Source organism: Lontra canadensis, unplaced genomic scaffold, assembly GCF_010015895.1.
Source record: "Lontra canadensis isolate GAN:19392208 unplaced genomic scaffold, GSC_riverotter_1.0 scaffold126, whole genome shotgun sequence".
NCBI classification, from domain to species: domain Eukaryota; kingdom Metazoa; phylum Chordata; class Mammalia; order Carnivora; family Mustelidae; genus Lontra; species Lontra canadensis.
The window spans coordinates 4321126-4338834 of record NW_022631120.1 but is presented as its reverse complement, the minus strand read 5'-3'; positions in this window follow the sequence as shown (position 1 = coordinate 4338834).

The window sequence follows — 17709 nt, the reverse complement described above, 5'->3', positions numbered from 1 at the left end:
TTGTTTTTCAGAGTCCACAGTCTCTCATGGTTCATCTCCCCCTCTAATTTCCCCCAACTCCCTTCTATTAATTAAAAAATAGGTATTGATGAATGTCTCAACACATTTTCCTCAACTGCTTTCCTGTCCATTCAGGTGGAATATCAGAGTATCACAGCCTGAGTCATGAGGTGACCCTCTTAATTTTTGTGTACAGAATTCTATTTATCAGCTACCCTAGTCCACTTTTAATTGAATGAAATTTTGAGTTATTTCAAATATAAGATAAAAATAGTAAGTCTCTTTGGCAAGTAAGATTAGTGATTCCGTAGACCAAATTCTTATGATGTTTGAGTAAATAATGATTATCATAAGAGTTTACTCTTCTTAAAAGTCCATTTAAATGGAAAATGAATCATAAGATGTCAAGCCCCAAGGAATATAATAAACTATTACCTTCTCTATACTTTCAGATGTTTTCTCATGTTTCACTGCTTCCCACCTAAAACATCTATGGAAATGTTCCTTATTTTTTAGAGAAAGCCTGTCTAAAAACTGAACTCCAAACTCTACTAGAAGATCAGAAATGTACATCCAGTTGAGAATTTTCCACCCAGTATGTATTTTTTTTTGCCCATAAGTACATATTTGAATAAAAAATAGAATTAAAATTAGATTATGAAGATTTTCTTTCTCCTTCTGTGCCTTCTGTATTTCAAGTGCCTTCTGTAGTATGTATTTTTTTGCTTACATTCTGAAAAAAAACTTGAGAATGTCTATACCACCCAATTTATACGTCAAGAAAAAAAGTGGCCTCTTTTAACCATGTAATTTCAGAAAATGAGTACTCAGCAGTAATAACCAAAGAGACATGGATTCATGAAAATATGAATGGTGAGAGAGATGGAACAGAAAAATTTTTTGTGGCATTTTGCTATGAGGAACTTAGAAATGGGGCTATTGAAGGGTAATGTGAGGTCTAAAGAAGACTGTTTTAAGATGGTATAATTTAAAACATGTAAAGTATGCTCCTGGAGATAATACAGAAGGCATGGAAAAATGCTTCATAAGAGGAAGGGGATAATTTCTGGGTGGATATCTATGAGTGAATGAAGGGCATGAAATCCAGTGTATGAGTAGCAGGATTGGCCTTGAGGTGTGAGTATAGACAGTTCATTCTGAGTAGCAGGAAGGGAGATGGAACACACAGTTGCATTTACAGGAACATGAGTAAAGGAAGTAGTGGGAACCTATGGATGTCCTTTCGTCAGTGCACCTTTTTCTCTGCAAAATAGTCAATGTGGTCAGCAAATGAGTATTGACATCAGAGGACTAGAATCTGGAAATTTGCAAAGAGGGTTTAGGCAGCTTGCCGTAAGTGTGCAAGTATAGAGGGAAAATATGGGAACACATGAATTCTGTTGTGTATATTACCAGATCTGTACAGTCTAATCATGGCATTAAGTACCTTAAATTCTGTAATAATACTATTGCATCATTAATATTGAGGCTAAATATACAAATGGACAATAGCAAGCCCACAAATGACAACAGATTTCTGATGTACAGTTTCTGCAGCAGTTGGCCCAAGAAGGCAAAAAACAAACAAACAAACAAACAAAAGCCCTCTATAGATCGGTCACAGCTTGGTCAGTGAATCAAGCTTCCCTATATTTTACTCCTCATTCCAGCTCAGGACCAAGAAGAAAAAGCCAAAGGTACTCCCCAAACCAATCACAAAAAATGCCTCACTCTAGTTACCTTGCTACCAGATTCCCCATGCCAACAACCCTTCCATTGGAGCATCTCAGGAGACTTCCATCTTTTTTACTATAAAAGTCTTCTTCCAACACTGCCTGCCTAGGAGTTTCTGCCAAATGCAAGTGCTAGTGGCTGACTCCCTTCCTCTAACAGGCTCTGAATAAATAACCTCTGTTTGTTCTCATTTGGGTGGTCTTCCTTTATTTCTGCAGTAACTTTGAAGCCATATTGTGTAAACATGGCATTTCAAAGAAACCATAAGTAATCAATTTGTCATTTCAATAGAAAAGATTCAAACTGCTTAGTGTCCTACTAGTAACAAAACCAGCAAGCTTGTTAATGGGTTATTTACATTTTTCTATTAATTGTCGAAGAGGAACACAGTGTAGAGACATAAGGGTGGACTGGGGAAGAGGCATATATAGGTTCAAATCTTTGTCTATGTATTTGCTGAATGATTTTGGTCAGATTACACAATCTCTAAATGTTACAGATGTCTTATCAGTAAATGGGGTAGTAACTGCTATCGCAGAGGAATTGTTAAGATGAATACATAAAGTAAATATAATTCATGGAACATAATGGGTACATCAGTAATGCTACCTTCCTCCTACGGACCAACCTCCCTCCCTCTTTCTCTAATCTGGTATATTGACAATTGTGTTTAAGTATCAGTAGCCTAAAAGTAACACACACTGAAAAAAAAAATTGTTCTCTGTTCCCAGTAATCTGAAAACCATTAATTGCCACCAGAACAAATCTGATAACTAAGGAAAAAAGTACAGTGTGTCTCTACGAAGCCACAGTTATTTTCCTGGCAAAGGTTTCTATGTTAGAAAAAGTTTAAACACGTGATTTTTAAAAGAGCTAAATTTCTGTCTGCAGTCACCCTGTCCAGGGCGGTATCTTGTCTTATTTAACTTAGAGCCACAATATATACACAAGGTTGACATCCAGTGTGTTCTTGGAAAACTGTATGGAGGAATAAAGATTCATTCTTTTCCCAACTCCATCAAGAAAGTCAGAGCCAGTTCTTAAACCTCCCTTATACTTTGAGCAAGATTTCTATATAATTCAGTGAAACAAAGGAGATGCCGGTATGTCTAATTCTAGGAATTGAATAACTGACTGAATAGTGGCTTTGATAAGCAACAGATTATTAAGAAAAAAGTTTATATGTTAGCTTCATTTATGTCTTTAATTGTTAGACTATAAAAGTCTTTCTAGGACTTTTTAGATCTAGCTTTTGCATTTCGGTTAGTTCTGTATATGCCGGAGCTATGTTTTCGGCATCTAAAATGTGCATTTCAAGACTCTCAGGGAGGATGGCAGAGTGGGAGGACCCTGAGCTCTCCCCCTCCCACAGACACACTAAAGCAATGACTACATGAAATGCAATTTGCTTGGAAAATGACAAGACTAGCAGAGCAGGACTTCCACAGCTAAAGACATAAAAAAGAGGCCACCTTGAGAATGGTAGCAGCAGCAGAAAAGCAGTCAAGGACAAAACCCCGGCACTGTGCCCCTCCGAGTAGGACAGAGATCAGAGATCACAAGCATGGAGCAGCGAGGTGATCAGGCCCCACATCGAGCAATGCAGCCTGCACTAGAACATGATCCCTCATAATGTCCGGCTTTGAAAAGCAGGAGCTTACCCCTAGGAACTTTAAAAATATGTGTGGCTGAAGTCTAGGAGAACCAGAAGGTTAAAGGAAAAATGAGTCTCCCCTCTTAAAGGACCAGCCTCCTATATCATTCAGTCTAAGACACAGCATAGAAGCAGCAGTTTGAAAAGAACTGAGGTATGCAAGGAAGAAATTTATTGACTAATTTTACAAGGTATACTAGAGAGACAGGAATCTGCTGATGCTTCCTCTGGACATGGAGGTGCTGGTGGGCACCGTTTCTTTTGTATGCCCTTCTTCTGCCAGGCTGACTGGATGCTTGCAGGAGCCAGTTATGAAGCTGTCTATATGTCCTGCTAGCACTGCTTGCTCTGCCCGGGCATTCTCCATTGGATCCACCCCATCCAACATGCTCATCTTAGCAAGTGCCCCTCCAAAGTGGCTCCCACCTTGCCACACCTCGCAGGCAGCCTCAGTAAGGACCATCATCCCTACAGAGTGATTACCACCCCACCACACCCAGCTGGCAGCATCATTTGGGACTGGTATCTGTCCAGAGTGATTCCTGCCCTGAGGAGGGTGGGGGGAACAGTCCCACCCACTAGTGCACCCAAAGCAGTCACAAGTGTGCTACAACCATCTAGGCTGGGGGCCAGCCTCGCCAACCAGTGTACCCACAGCAGACACAGGCCAGCCACAGTAACAAGGCACTGGCAGTCCACGAAAGGGACATGCCTAGGGTACCTGGTTCTGGTGACAAGGGGATATTGTGCTAGATGGCACCAAAGGATGCCTTCTACATAGGTTACTACTTTTAAGACCAAGTGACGTAGCTGACCTACCTAATACATAGAAACAAACACAGAAAGTCAAGATGTAGAGCCAGAGAAATAATGCTATAAATGAAAAAGATAAATAAATAAGACAAAATCTCAGAAAAAGAGCTAAGCAATACGGAGAAAAGCACCTGATAAAAAGTGCAAAGCAGTAGTCATATGTATGCTCAATAAGCTTGGATAAAAGTGGATGAACACACTGAGAATTGCAGGAAAAATAGGAGATATAAAAAAGAAAGTCATAGTTGAGGAGTATAAGATCTGAATGAAAAATATACTAGAGGAAATCAACACCAGATTACAGGATGCAGAATACCAGAACGCAATCTGAAAAAAATTAGTGGAAAGCACCGAAGCTGAGTAACAAAAAGGGAAAAAAAAAAAAAAGATTAAAAATGAGAATAGGGGGCGCCTGGGTGGCTCAGTGGGTTAAAGCCTCTGCCTTCGGCTCAGGTCATGATCCCAGGGTCCTGGGATCGAGCCCCTCATCGGGCTCTCTGCTCAGCGGGGAGCCCACTTCCTCCTCTCTCTCTGCCTTCCTCTCTGCCTACTTGTGATCTCTGTCAAATAAATAAAATCTTAAAAAAAAATGAGAATAGGTTAAGGGGCTTCTGGGATAACACTAAGAATGCAGAACACATGAGGAAGGAAAGAGACGCCCAGGTTCAGGACACACACCAAGCCCCAAACAAGATGAGTCCAAGGAGGATCACACCAAGACCTACAATAATGAAAATGGCAAAAGTTAATCTTAAAAGCAGCAAAAGAAAACAGTTGCACATAAGGGAAATCCCAAAAGGTTAACAGCTGATTTTTTCAGCAGAAAATTTATAGGCCAGAAAGGCATGATAAAATCAAAGCGATAAAAAGGGGAAAAAAAAAAAAAAAACAAGAAAACTTACATCCAGGGATAACCTGCAAGGTTATCATTAAGAATTGAAGGGGAAATGAAGTGTTTCCCAGACAAACAAAAATTAAAGGAATTCATCACCACTAAACAAGTCTTACAAGAAATGATATAAGGACATTTTTTTTAAAGAGAGTGAGAGAGTACATGAACAGAGCGGAGGAGGGCAAAGGGAGGAAGAAAAATTTGTTTTTTTAAGATTTATTTCAGAGAGAGAACGAGCGTATGCTTGAGGGTGGGGAGGAGCAGAGAGAGGGAGAGAATATCAAGCAGACTTCCCACCCAGCATGGAGCCTGATGGAGAGCTTGATCTCACAACCCTGAGATCATGACCTAAGCTGAAATCAAGAGTGTGATGTTTAACAGACTGAGCCACCCTGGTATCCTGGTAAAAGTACTTCTTAAAGTGGAGAACAAAAGGCCATAATGAGAAGGAATAAAATTATAAAAGTAAAAAAATTTCACTGATTAAACAACCTACAGTATAGGCGGTAAATCAATTACTTATAAAGCTAGTATGAATGATAAAAGAGCAGTAAAATCAATATATCTACAAAAATTTGTCAAAGAATACACAAAATTAAAAAATACACATATATGACATACATAGATACATTGCTTTTAGAATGTGATCAAACTTAAGCAACCATCAACTTAGTGCAGACAGCTATATACAGAGGATGTTATAGTACCTCATGGTATTCACAAACCAGAACCCTACAAAGATCCACAAAAAATAAATAGAAACCTGAGGATAACACTAAAGAAAGTCATCAAATCACAAGAGATCAAAAGAGGTAGAAAGGAACACAGAATTACAAAAGTAACCAGAAAATAGCAATCAGTATCTGTATCAATAATTACCTTAAACGTAAATAGACTAATACTTCCAATGTATTTGCTGCTTATCAAAGAGAGACTCAGACCTAAAGACACATATGGACTGAAAGTGAAATACTGGAAAAAGATAATTCACGTAAATACTTGTGAAAAGAAAAGTTTCGATAGTAGTACTTATATCAGACCAAGTAAACTTTAAAACAAAGACTGAAACAAAAGACAAAGAAGGGTATTGCATAATGATATAGTTAATCAATCCAGCAGTAAGGTATAGCAACTATAAATATCTATGCACCCAACATAGGAGCACCTAAATACATAAGGCAAATATTAACAGACATAAAGGGAGAAACTGACAGTAACACAGTAATTTGTAGGGGACTTTAACACCCCACTAATATCAGTGGGTGGTTCATCCAGACAGAAAATCAAGGAAAAAGTGGCTTTGAATGATGCACTAGATGGGATGGATATAACAGATACATACACAATCTCCAAGGAGCAGAATTCATAATCTTCTTAAGTACATGTGGATTATTTTCCAAGATACATGTTGTGTCACAAAACAAGTATCAAAAAATTTAAGGGCACTGAAATAATAACATGCATTTTCCAACCACAATGGTTATGAAACTAGAAATCAATTACAATAAGAAACATGGAAAAAAAAAAAAACACCAAAACCATAATCTAAGGCTAATAACATGCTACTGAACAACCAATGGGTTGATGAAGAAATCAAAGAGGAAGTCAAAAAACACCTCGAGGCCAATGCAAATGGCAGCACAACAGTTCAAAATCTCAGTTTATAGCAAAAGCAGTTCTAAGAGGAAAGTATCTAGTATCTAGTGATAGAGGTCCATTTCAAGAAACAAGAAAAATTTCAGCTAAGCTAATTCAACATTATACCTAAAGACCTAGAAAAAAGACAAAATAAAAAAGCCCAAATTTAGTAGAAAGAAGGATATAATAAAGATTAGAGCAGCAATAAATGACATACGGCATAAAAAGACAATAGAAAACATAAATAAAACTAAAAGTTTGATAAACCTTTAGCTAGATTCATCAAGGAAAGAAAGAAGACTCAAATACAAATGAAAGAAAAGTTAAAGCCAACACCACAGAAAGAGGATTTTAAGACACTGCTATGAAAAAAATCACAGGTCTAAATTGGACAACCTAGAAGAAATGGATAAATTCCAAGAAATCTATAATCTCCCAAAACTGAATGATGAAGAATTAGAAAATCTGAACAAACCAATTACTAATAAATATATCATGAGTAAGAAAAAGCTGCCAACAGAAAGAGACCAGATGGCTTCACAGGTGAATTCCACTAAACGTCTAAAGAAGAGTTAATACTTATCCTTCTCAAGCTATTCTGAAAAACAGAAGGAGAATGAATGCTTCCAAATTAATTCGGTAGAACCAGCATTATCTTGATACCAAACCCAGATAATGATGCTAGGAAATATATATATATATATATATATATATATATATATATATATACACACACACATACACACACACACATACACACACACACACACACACACACACACATACACACTCCTATATACCTGATTAACTCAGATGCTAAAATCTTCAATGAAGTATTAACATGCAGAATTTAAAAATGAATTAAAAGGATCGTACACCATGACTCAGTGGGATTTTTTTTTAAGGAATGCAAGGATGATTCAATTATGCAATTTAATCAGGATGGTACACTGCATTATCAAAATGAAATATAAAAATCATTTGACCATGCCAATGCATAAAGAAAATACATGACAAAATAAAACACCCATTCTTGATAAAAATTCTCAACAAAGTAGAAATAGAAGAAACCTACCTCAACATAACAAAAGTCATATTCGACAAAACCACAGCTAACTTCATACTTAATGGGAAAAAGCTAAAATCTTTTAAGATCAGAGACAATGCGAAGAGGTCCACTTTTTTTTTCAAAGATTATTTATTTATTTGACAGAGATCACAAGCAGGCAGAGAGGCAGGCAGAGAGAGAAGGGGGAAGCAGGCGCCCCGCCGAGCAGAGAGCCAGACATGGGGCTTGATCCCAGGACCCCGAGACCATGACCTGAGCCGAAGGCAGAGGCCCTAACCCACTGAGCCACCCAGGTGCCCCAAGAGGTCCCCTTTTAACCACCCCCTTTTTTTCCAACATGGTTTGGAAGTCCTAATCAGGCCAGTCAGACAAAAAATAAAAAATAAAAATAAAAAATAACAGTCATCCAAACTGATAAGGAATGTCCAACTGTCACTATTTGCAGATGAAATGATACTGTATATGGAAAACCCAAAAGACTGGGGGGGGAACAACCTAGATGTAATAAATAGGTTCAGTAAAGTTGGAGAATACAATAAATATTTAGAAATCTGTTGTGTTTTCTTGTACTAGTAATGAAATCGCAAAAAGAGAAATTAAGAAAACAATGCCATTTATAGTCGCATCGAAAAGAATAAAATACCTAGGAATAAATTTAACCAAGGAGGTGAAATACCTGTACATCGATGAAAGATATTGAAGACAACAGAAACAAATGGAAAAATATTCCATGTGCACGGATTACAAGCACTAATATTGTTAAAATATCCATAGTACCCACTGTAATCTGCAGGTTTAATACAGTGCCCATCAAAATACCAAGAATACTTTCCACAAAACTATAACAAGCATCCTAAGATGTGTATGGAAGCTCAAAAGACCCTGAATAGCCAAAGCAAACTTGGTAAATAACAAAGCTGGAGGCATCACAACCCTGAATTTCAAGATACACTAGACGTCTACTTGGAACCAGTATGGCACTGGCACTAAAGCAGATACATAGATCGTTGGAGAGTAGAGAGTCCACTTACCATTTTTATGGTAAATGAATCTACGACAAAGGAGGCAAGAATACATAATGGAGAAAAGACCATTCAATAAAATGGTGCTGGCAACACTGGAAAGCTATGTGCAAAAGGAGGGAACTGAACCACTTTCTAGACCACACCGAAAAATAAACTCAAAATGGATTGAAGACCCAAATGTGAGACCTGAAACCACAAGACCCTTAAAAGAAAGCATGAGCAATGAACTTTTAGACATGGGCCTTAGCATATTTTTTTTTTTTCTGCCTAGGTCTCCCCAGACAGGGGAAACAGAAGCAAAAATAAATAGTTGGGACTATATCAAACTAAAAATCTTTTATATAGTGAAGAAAACCATCACATCAACAAAATGAAAAGTCAACCAACTTAATGGGAGAAGAGATTTGTGAATGATATATCTGCTAAGATATTAATTTGCAAAACATAAAATACACTGCTACAACTCAACAACAACAACAAAAAACCAATCTGATTAAAAATGGTAGAGGACATGAATAAACATTCTACATATTTATATCTATATCTATATCTAACAGCTATGTCTTTCCAAAGACATACTGGAGGCCAAAAGGCACACAAAAAGATACTCAACATCACTAATCATTAGGGAAATACAAATCAGAACCACAACGAGATGTCACCTTATACTAATCAGAATGGCTAGTATCAAAGTGACAAGAAATAACAAGTGCTGGAGAGAATGTGGGGAAGTGAACCTTTGTGCACAGTTATTTATTGAGAATGTAAACTGGTGCAGCCACTGTGGAAAACAGTATAGAGATTCCTCAAAAGGTTAAAAGTAGAAATACCATATGATCTAATTCTATGTCTGAATATTTACTTGAATCACAATACTAATATAAAAAGATATATATACCCCTACGATTATTGCAGAATTGTATACAGTAGCAAAGATACAGAAACAAACTAAGTATGTGCAGATAGATGAATGGGTAAAGAATATGTGGTGTGTGGGATGGACTATTAACTCAACCACAAAAAGAAGAAAATCTTGCTGTTCAGGACAGCATGGATGAACCTAGAAGGTTTCATGCAAAGTAAAATAAGTCAAAGAAAGACAAATGCCATATGATTTCACTTAAATGTGGGATCTAAAAAAAAACAAAACAAACTGAGAGAAAACAGGAGACTCATGATTATAGAAAACAAACTGGTAGTTGCCAGAGGGGAGGGTATGGGGCACAGGTGCAATAGGCGAAGGGGATTAAAAGGTACATACTTCCACTTATGAAATAAATAAGTCAGGGGGATTAAAAAGTACAACATAGGGAACATAACAAAAATATTGTACTAACTTTTCATGATGACAGATGGTAACTACATTTATTGTGGTGAGTATTTTAAAATGTACGCAATTGTCAGTGTACTATATTGTACAACTAAAACTAATACAGTATTTTACACTGGTATTTCAGATAAAAATAAACTTTCCCTAAATCTTTCATTCAACATATCCAATTATAGCTAGATTCATAAGAAGAAAAAATTCAATTGTCATTTGTGTCAATATATAAACAGAGTTCTTATTCATTATATATACCTTTCTAAATTTTAGTTAAAAATACTCCTGGTATAGTCAGAATGCTAAAATTAACAAGTCAGGAAATGACAGATGCTGGCGAGGATGCAGAGAAAGGGGAACCCTCCTACATTGTTGTTGGGAATGCAAGCTGGTGCAGCCACTCTGGAAAACAGCATGGAGGTTCCTTAAAAAGTTGAAAATAGAGCTTCCCTATGACCCAGCAATCACACTACTGAGTATTTACACCAAAGATACAAATGTAGTGATCTGAAAGGGCACATGCACCCGAATGTTTATAGCAGCAATGTCCATAATAGCCAAACTATAGAAAGAACCTAGATGTCCATCAACAGATGAATGGATAAAGAAGTTGTGGTATGGAATGGAATGTTATGGAATGGAATACTATGCAGCCATCAAAAGAAATGAAATCGTGCCATTTGCGACAACGTGGATGGAACTAGAGGGTATTATGCTCAGCGAAATAAGTCAATCAGAGAAAGACAATTATCATATGATCTCCTTATTATGAGATTTGAAGTTGAAAGGCAATGTGGGGAGCTTGGAGGGGTAGGAAAGGAATAAATAAAACAAGATGGGATCGGGAGGGAGACAAACCATAAGAGACTCTTAATCTCACAAAACAAACTGAGGGTTGCTGGGGGGAAGGGATGTAGGGAGAGGGTGGCTGGGTTATGGATATTGGGGAAGGGTATGTGCTATGGTGAGTGCTGTAAAGTGTGTAAGCCTGACGATTCACAGACCTGTACCCCTGGGGCTAATAATACATTATATGTTAATAAAAAATAAAAAAAATACTCCTGATGGTTTATATTGTTCCAGTTACAGAATTGGTACTTAAAAAAAAATACTACTGTGATATACATTATATAGTGTCATTTCTCTTTCCTTGAGAATGTTAGAAGCTTTTATTGACAGTCAAACTTTTCTGACTCATTCCTTGAGAATGTTCCTTGAGAAGCTTTTACTGACAGTCAAACTTTTTAAATGGGAGAAGGTGATTCACTCTACTTTCTTATGCAAAATGTAATTGTGTTTTTTGCAAAATAATTTTTATGGACTACCAATTTTGGATATGAATTCAGATGAATTCTGGTCATTAATTTAAAAAATGCTCTTTAAATTAAAACTGAAATCAGATGTGTATTTGTTTTTAATATCTATCCTTATCACTCTAATATCCAGAATTAATTCTTGGTTTATGGGAAGAATGCAGAAGTAAATTTTCATGAAAACTGACAATTAATTAAAGCTACAAATGATGACTGTACAAAGGTATAGTATCTCATGTAATCTAGACTATTGAAAAAAGAAGGCAGGTTTTTAAGTTTTTCTACATTTTAAAGGAATTATTATAGTTATCTAGTTAGTAAGTGAAGCTTATCTCTCAGAAAAGTTGTAAGTAGAGATGGCCTGGAAAAAACGGGTAAAAATAAAAAAAAACCACACATTTCAGTAGGAAGTGTTCATTTACGTCAGATGAAAGGGCCAATGTGAGCATTATTTTAAGTGGGGAGCATGGCAGGTAATGCCTTGACTAGTCTTTGTGACTTTCCAAAATGAAATATTAGGGAGTACACCTATAAACTTGATTTGGTAGTTACTGTATGCTTGGCTTGAGTGTCTAACACCATTCCTTGATATTTCATTAGAAAGCTAAAGAAAAAAATATATCTTAAACATATGAAAAACAACACTAATATTATTATTTAATAGTCAACATTGTGGAAAGCTACAAGTAAACAGTGGAAATTATCCCTGTCTTCAAGGAGTCTGCCATGCAACATCAAATAGCCATAAAAAAAACTCTAAGTATGCTATAATTATTACTTATTCTATATTTACGTACTTTGGTAGTAAAGGAACATGGTTAAGGCTTAGGTGAATCAGAATTAGTTGTATTCCATCTTATAAAGACTTTTAGGAGATGAGTTTCTAAAAAGGGAGTTGAAAGTGGCCATTTCTATCTCTTCTTCTTGAGGGGGTTGTCTGGGGATGGGGGTCACTTTTATTTCCAGCCTTTTAATATAGGAGTGGCTTATTATGATATCACTACTTGGATGGCTAGAAATTAAGTTCTTTAATTCAAAGAGAAATACTTAAACAGAGCTCTGAAGATGTATGGCATCTTCCAAAGGAAGGTGTGTTTGGGAAACTGGCAGCTACGAATGAATGTACAAAGAACTTCATTGTTATTTAGTTTGGTGATCCTAATGCAGCAGGCACCTGGTAAACTCCACATGGCATAAGATACAACAATGACCTCAACTCCTCCTGATGGACTAAATGTAAATACAAATACTTTGTACAGTCATCGTTTGTAGCTTTTCCTTATTAACAAACCAACCCCAGAAAAGCCTTTTCCATAGATCTTAAAGATAACTGATGTAAACTTAGTGAACGTTGGAAAATTTAATAATTTGGGTTAATGTTACCTGTGTCTTAAACAGAAAAAAAAAGTGTCTGAAACTTGCATTACTGAAAAAGTTGGAAAAGTTATGGACACAGCATAAAATGTAGTAATATCTTTATATAAAGAAACTTAGAGCACTTTTCCCCCAATTCCTCCCTCCTGGGAAAGCTGGACACTGTTGAGTAATGGATAAGCAATAATAGTAGGATTTAATGAGCCACTCTGAAGAGATGTGATCTAAGCTCCACTGCAAACTTCCATCTTATTAAAACAACCATACTGCACATTTATCAAAAGTCTGGTTCTTTGGAATCAAGGCCCAGTGCAATAAAGGTGCTACAGCTTCCTCACCATACCCTTTATTTATACCCTCCTTAGAACAAATTTTCTGATTCAATAACCATTACCACGTATTCACTGATACCTTACTTAAAAAAATAATACAGTGTCATTTCTTTCTCAGTGAAGCACTGATGAAATATTCAGAAGTTAAGGGTAAGTAATAAAAGGCTCATTTGGCTAGAAATAAGCTCATTATTATTTGCTATCCTTGCCTTCTAACTGAAGATCAGGGTCCAGCTGTGATTTTTTTTTTTTTTTTTTTTGCCTCATGCATTTATGGGGTACTCCTGTGCTGTAAAATAAGAATTTACTGAATACAATCTGAGGGGAGCAGAATATGCCACTCTAATATTGATTGTTGAGAATTAAAGTTATTTAAGAAAGAGCAGGTACAAGGATGTTCTGACCTCCTTTGTCTCCCTGAAAGCAGGAACTGAGTTTCCCACAGGATGGCACCTTCTTTATATGGGGAAGGAAGAAGACAACCTTCTCACGAGAGAGGAAATTCATGACCAAGAAGGCTGTATAAACACATCTTGTTACTTCTTCACGAATTTACTACACCAAGTTCAATCCCCTTTCTTTTGTCAATTCTTCACAAATTTACTCTTTCTTTATCTAAAAAGTATCAAAGCTGCCTGCTCTGGACACTTCTTTGAGCCTCACATCTTTGGGGCTTCAGTTAATTATAGGCCAAAGAACCAAGAAGAGAAGAAGAGAAAAGTCTTCTCCTACAATTCATTAACATTTGGAAATTTAGTTCTTTTTCCAATTAACTTGAATCACTCCATATATATATATATATATATATATATATATATATATTTTTTTTTTTAAAGACATTTGGCAAGGCGTGTATGTGTGTGTGTGAGAGAGGTTGAACACTGTACAGTGAAGGAGGTGAATGAAGATAAAGTCTAAAAATTACAGTGTGATTCCCAGGCTATATTAGGAAAATAAAGGCCCACTGATGTACTTGTAGGGTGGTATTGGAGTTGAGTAGTCTTTTAACACATATGGCTGGTGTCCTTACGAGAAGATACAAGAAGATGAGAGACACAGAGAGATGGGAATCTTAGAACACATGTGAAGAGATGCAGAGGGAGAATTTCATGTGTCCTCGGAAACAGAGACTGGAGTGATGCATCAACAAGCCAAGGAATGCCAAAGATTGCCAGCAACACCAGAAACTAAGAGAAAGGTATAGAACAGATTATATCTTACAGCCTTCAGAGAAAGAAAGGCCTTTGCCTCAAACTTTAAGCTTCTAGAACTATGAGAGAATAATCTGTTTTCTATAGTGACCCTGTATGTGGTACTTTCTTATGGCAGCCCTAAGAAACCAACATACTCCCTCCACAAATGCTGTTGGAAGGCAGGTCAAATTCCCAGCTAGTATGAAGAAGCCTGCCTAATTCACTTTGGTAGCACTTAGGAAAATCAGAAGCAGTGGCCTTTATATATAATTGTTAGCATCTCTGGCAGACACAGATACTAAGTGGACCTTAAATTTTTTTGAAAGACTTTATTCATGTATTTGAGAGACAGAGAGATAGAGAAAGAGAGGAGAGGAGCCGTAGGAGAGGGATAAGCAGGCTGCACTGAGCACGGAGCCCAATGTGAGGCTGGGTCCCATGACCCTGAGACCTGAAATCATGACCTGAGCCAGAATCAAGAGGCAGATGCTTAACTGACTGAGCCACCCACATACCCCTGAATGGACCTAAAATTTTAAAACTGGGACATTTGGACTTAGGAGTGGATAAGTACCTCACTGAGCCAACCAAAGCTGTTGAGGGAAGTTGAGTTACATCAATACTGGCTATTATGTAGATGGGACACCAATAGCAGCCCAGGTCTCAAGACTATCATGTTGGCTCATTACAGAATCCAGCTCTTTGCAGTACGCTGAATTGTCAAGTAAATTCTTTGTACTGATCAAGTAAGTAACAATTGAATGGAGCAGTAAAATTGATCACCTCCATTTATCACCTTAAATATCTATCCTTGGACCTTCATTTTCCTGGCACAGCCTGTGAATCACTCTGTTATTTTCAAATAAGGTCACAGTCTAAGGTACTGGGATTAGGACGTCAACATATTGTTCTGGGAGAACACAATTCAAGAGTGTTTAAGTTTGCCTTTGAGCTTCCCAGAAGCCAAAACAAACAGGGTTCTGTGATTACATAAGTAATCATCACATTCAGATAAGGGAAAGCCCATTGGTTCCTTAGACGAAGGCAAACATTGATAATGTCCCAGAGAGATTTCTCATATGAGGCTTTCTGGAGATCATTCTGAATTACTTAATTCATAGAGCTTACTAGCTATAATGATACACAGGTTGTGACAGACTGGCCTTGTAGCAATGGCATCATCAGTCATGCTCATTGCTGCTGTATAGTTACCTTTTCCGAAAGGTAAAGTCATTGTTATAAAGTCATTGTTATAAAGATCACATTAAAAATCAAAATGTTTCCCATCATTTTTCTGGCTCCCTACCTGATGCACATTATTTTCCAGGAGCCCATGCTCTCAACATGAGGCCCATGTCCAGCCCCAGGGCCTCCTCCTTTATCCTTCATCTATTCTTCTGTGTCTAGGAGCCCAGTTGCGTCAGTGTGTCATTCCAAAGCCTCTTAAATACTTCATGACAATTTTTTTTCATATCATGAAAAATCAAGAATGAAAATCGTATTGTACCCCTACTCTGACAAAAATAAATAAATTTTAGGAAGCAGCTACTCCATTGCAATTAGGTAGAACTTCTGTGGATATTGCAGAAGTTGAGACAATAACCTTTGATTCTCTCACACCCAAGTCGATTTTTGAGTGGAACCAGTTGGTACACTAATTCAAACTGCTCCCAAGTACATTTACCTATGCAGTTGTAAACTGGAGATGATAAATATTAAAGAATTTTGAGATCTGTATGTGTATGTGTAATGTGTGATGACTCTAGCAAGGTCTTTCAGGGTTTCAGAAGTGACAGTGACAGTGTGGAGCTTTACTTGACCCTATACTACCAGAAAAAAAAATCAGTAATTAAGAAAATCTCCACCATTTTTCTTTCTCTGAACATCCCCCATATATATGTCATTTGTATACTGAGAAAATGCTAAATGCAAAGTACCACATTGCCCACGTTTATTTCAGCACCCATTTTTACATTTCCTCATGACCCTCTCCTTTTATAAAACTCAGTTGTTCTCGGGGCTCCTGGGTGGCTCAGTGGGTTAAAGCCTCTGCCTTCGGCTCAGGCCGTGATCCCAGGGTCCTGGGATTGAGTCCCAAATCGGGCTTGCTGCTCAGCAGGGAACCTGCTTTCCACACCCCCCCACCCCTGCCTGCCTCTCTGCCTGCTTGTGATCTCTATCTGTCAAATAAATAAAATCTTAAAAAAAACACAACTCAATTGTTACCCCTTTGAGATATTTCTCATTAATGAACAGTCTCCATAATGCTGAATAAATACTAATAAATACTAAACCAAATAAGACCATCTCCTTAATGATCTTGTGCATTATGTCTGGGCTACAACTATCATTTTTTTTTTAATTTTGATTTTTCAAAACAAATACCAAGTTTGGACCACATACTTTAATTATGACATGTAATTAAGCAGTTTTTAATTAATCCTTTAGAAATATTACTTTATAAAAACGTTAAAAAAAGAATACCTGCTATTTTTCTTTTTAAAAATCACTGGCTGAGTTATAGCAATAGACATATCTTTAGTCAGAAAATATACAGAAAAGAGGGAGGGGGGTTGGGGGGGGTGGGGTTATGGACATTGGGGAGGGTACCCCTGGGGATAAAAATATATGTTTATAAAAAATAAAATTAAAAAAAGAAAATATACAGAAAAGAGATTAGCTCTTTCAATTTTTTTTTTACATTTGCTTTTATAAGAAATACATGTTGGCTGGTGGTTAAGTTTTATTTATTATGTATTTAACCAACCAGTGTGAAAGTCCATTAAATTTTACAAGAATGTGTTCAGTTTTTAAGATGAAACTCTTGACCTGGGGAGTTCTTTTAACCCACAGGATAGTTCATTACCTAATCCTGTATCTGTGCATAAATATTTTTACTTGACTATAATGTGGGTAAAGTTAGAAAATCAGAGAGCTATAGTCCTCTAAAGAAATAGCATTTGTTCCATTTAATGGCCGAGTTCTTTTTTTCACACATTTTTAAAGGATTCTACCTAATTTTACTAGTGGGATATTCTGAAAGTTGTCATTTACACACATGGATCATTTATCCTGAGCCAAATGATCAGTTTTGGGGGGATCAAAACCTGTACACCAGAAGACTGATAGGAATTCTATTTTTAAGTATTCTGTTATAGCTGGAAAGTATATGTCCATAATGGACAACTTAACTTTGCTCTCCCTCCCCACCAGTAGTCTTTGCTGCTTCATTCAGAGCCCGAGGCTATCCTGGTTGCATAGTATACCTTATTAACTTAGAATAATATAAATAGCTTTTTTTCATATCAGAAAAGCAAGGATGGGACACCTGAGTGGCTCAGTTGGTTA